Genomic DNA, 3,781 nt, shown 5'->3' with positions numbered 1-3,781 from the left:
GAGTCCAAGCCCCATATTGGATGTGGAGCCTACTTTAAAAAGGTACAAAACAAGAGTTATAGAGTAAACTTGATATAACTCATAATTTCACCTCACTGAATAAATAATCCTTAAAATTTTAGTATGTTTATATAATGTGAACACATTCAGATATGCACAGCTAATATTTATAAAAGTTGGGATAATATGCTTGAAATTTTGTTAATATTCTTTATTAAAATTTAGCTCAATTCAATTTGTTTTTTTTTCACATTAACATTCTTAGTTTATTGATCCTCTCATGAAAAATCTGCACAACCAGATAAAGCCACTGCAGCATCTTTACTCCTTCTGTTGTCCAATCTCCAGCTCACTTTTTGCCAGCACCAACATTGGCTTTTGCAGTCCCCCTGACTTTCTTTATTCTGTTCTTGCGTTCCTTTCGCTGTTTTCTTGATGTCTTTTTCTTCTCATACAGGCCATGTCTTGCAAGTCTGTGTTTGGGTTCATTTTTCTTTGCATAATCCAAGGAATCATAAATCATGCCAAAGCCAGTTGTCTTGCCACCACCAAAATGGGTTCTGAATCCAAACACAAATATGACATCTGGTGTGGTCTTGTACATTTTGGCTAGTTTTCCCCAAATTTCTGTCTTAGGTACTGTTGCCTTTCCGGGGTGAAGAACATCAATGACCATCTGTTTCTGCTGCAGTAGTCGGTTAGTCATGAACTTCCTGGTCCGGATAGTTACTGTGTCGTTCATGATGGCGGCCAAGCTTTAAGCAGCCAGGGAGGAAAAGAGTCAATTTGTTTTAACAATGTATTTTAAAATTTAAATTTATTTTTTATTGAAGTATAGTTACCATACAGTGTTGTATTAGTTTCAGTTGTACAATATAATGATTCAACAATGCTATACATTTCTTAGTACTCATCACAATAGGTGTACTCTTAATCCCCTTTATCTATTTCATCTATCTCCCCCCCCCCCTTTGGCAACCACCAGTTTGTTCTTTGTATTTAAGAGTCTGGGTTTGTTGTTGTTGTTGATCTCTTTTTACTTTGTCTTGTTTCTTAAATTCCACATGTGAATGAGGTCACATGGTATTTGTCTTTCTCTGACTTATTTCACTTAGCATTATTCCCTCTAGGCCCATCCTTATTGTTGCACATGACAAGATCTTCTGCACCCCTATGTTTATATAATAATTATAATATATAATAAGCAGCATTATTTACAATAGCCAAGATATGGAAGCAACCCAAGTATCCATTGATAGATGAATGGATAAAGAAGAGGTGCCCCCCGCCACACAATGGAATATTACTGAGCCATAAAAAGAATGAGATCTTGCCATTTGCAACAACATGGATGGACCTAGAGGCTATTATGCTAAGTTAATATTTTTAAGTTCCAACTATGATGAGTACTAAGAGTAGAAAAATGTGTAAGACCCAGCTCCTCATCTCCAGGATTTTGCATTCTAGTGGAAGAGATGGATATGATTACAACAAAGTGTATGACAATATTTGAAGTGCCATTTTTTTTTTTTAACAGAATAAAACCAGTGCTATGAAAACTTAGGAAAAAAAGATCCCTTGGGCTGTTATGCGGAAGATGGACTGGGAAGGGTAGGCATAGGTAGAAGTGGGGAGATTAATGAACATTATTGTCACATCCAGATAGTATGTTTTGGACTAGGTTAGTGGCAGTGGAGCTGGTCAAAGTGGATGGATCTGAGAAATATTTAGGAAATAGAATGGATGAGAATTGGTAGTTGATTGGTTGTAGGGTTTAAATAGAGGGAGGAATAAAGGATATGACCCAGATTTCTGGCACAAAGAATGGAGTAGAAGATAGTGCCATTTACTAAGGTGGGATACATAGGAAGAGAATGGGGGCATCGGCTATGTGAAAGAAAATGGCAGTTGGCAAAGGTTTTTCAAGAAGGAATATTTTCTGAAATTTTAAATACATGTCAGTGATTTTGGTAGTACATAGAGGTTATGGAAAAATGTAATTACACTGGGAAGTCTGCAGTTTCCAAAATCACTACCAATAGTTTAGAGTGTATTATTTATTACTCTCTTGTATAAAAGAGTTATCAACCCAAACATGGCTGTGTAGCAATCACCCAGGCCAAGCCCTTTGTTTTACTAAGGCCCAGGGAGAAATCATTTATACATGATTACATAGCTAGTTAGTAGCAGGTCTAGGTCTAGAAGCCAATTCTCTTTACTTCTCGCTTTATTTTCTTTCTGCTATACAGTTTCTTTCTCAACCATAGAATAAGAATTGACTAGGTTCGTGGTTCTTTTTTTACCCCCTCTCCTTAGAACCATTTTCTCAGCCCAAAGCATATGTGTATAAGGGAATGTCTGAGAAATTCCATCTAATTTCTTTCTGATCAGGCCATATGTCTTTTGTTTATGAATATACATTTTTTTAAAAGATTTTATGTTTGGTAGTCTGTACACCTATTATGGGGCTCGAACTCACAACCCTGAGATTAAGAGACACATGCTCCACCCACAGAGCCCACCAGGCGCCCCTTTGAAAGAGTAAGCTGATAAACCTGCCATTGCAGGGCCAGTTGTTCCTCTGGCGGTGGGGAGTGTTTCAAACTGCACTTGAACTCCAGTCTTGTCAAAGATAGTCCATAGGCCTAAGGGCTCTAGCCTTGTCATTCTGGGGTTTTGATTAGTCCAGTGTTAAACCACTTGTCTCTTCCTAGACTGAAGTTGCCTTCAAAGTATTTTACCCTATGTCAAGTTTGCTCCATGAGCTGACCGTTGATCTTGCAGCCTCTCTGCCAGATGAGGAATTTTCACCATTTCCTACCACCTAAGTGCAAGTCTACTTTCGTGGTGGCTCAATGCCCTAGTTTGGCCTCCTTTGCTACTTATTTGCAATGGTTGAGCTTTTTTCACCTTGACCGTCTTTACTGTTGAGGGAAATGGACTCCAGGGATAGTATATGGACAGACTTATCAGATTATCCAATTTCATCTATATCTCAAATCATTTAAGCCCATGAAATCGACAAGTATGGACATTCACAGTGCCTGGTATCAGCTACATTTTATTGAGTGCATAAATGAGCCAGAAACTATGCTAACTACCTACACATCCTTACAGCATCTACTTCAAGAGTGTTACTGGTTGAATTGTGTTCCCCTAAAGTTCACATGTTGCAGTCCTAACTCCCAGTACCTCAGATTGTGACTCTTTGGAGATAGGATCTTTATAGAGGTAATCAAGTTAAAATGAGGTCATCAGATTGTGCCATACTTCCATATGGCTAGTGTCCTTATAAAAGAAAATTTGGAGACAGACATGGATAAAGGGAAGGTGATGTGAAGACACAGGAAGAAGATAACCATCTACCAGGCAAGGAGGGAGGTCTGGAGCAGATGGAAACAAAGCTGCCTTGATCTGAAGACTTCTGGCCTCTGGGACTGTGAGAAATAGATTGCTGTTGTTTAAGCCACTCAGTTTGTGGTTCTTTGTTACGGTCCTAAACTTACTTGATGTGGATACAAAAGTTTCTCTGTGAAAACGTATTGAGCACTAAACAAGGGAGTACTATTATTATCCCTAATCTACAGATGAGTAAACTGATGTGCAGAAATGTAGCGACATGTACAAGGTCACAAAGTAAGGGCAGAGCTGGGATTTGAACCCAGTTCAGTCTAACCTCTGAGCCTGCTTTCTCCCTAGGGTCTCAGGGTGGCCTACAAAAGGTTGCCTTATTCTACTGATTATTGCATTATCCTAAATAGTTTAATCACCACCAAACTAT

At 38.6% G+C, this 3,781-nt stretch overlaps 1 pseudogene; it reads right to left on the bottom strand.

The window, feature by feature from the left end:
• Positions 1-252: 252 nt before the first annotated feature.
• Positions 253-775, bottom strand: LOC102747408 (small ribosomal subunit protein eS24 pseudogene; annotated as a pseudogene).
• Positions 776-3,781: the final 3,006 nt, after the last annotated feature.

This window comes from Leptonychotes weddellii, chromosome X (genome assembly GCF_054177405.1).
Source record: "Leptonychotes weddellii isolate Sample4059 chromosome X, ASM5417740v2, whole genome shotgun sequence".
In the NCBI taxonomy this organism is placed as follows: Eukaryota; Metazoa; Chordata; class Mammalia; order Carnivora; family Phocidae; genus Leptonychotes; species Leptonychotes weddellii.
This window is presented reverse-complemented; position numbering and strand designations above follow the sequence as displayed.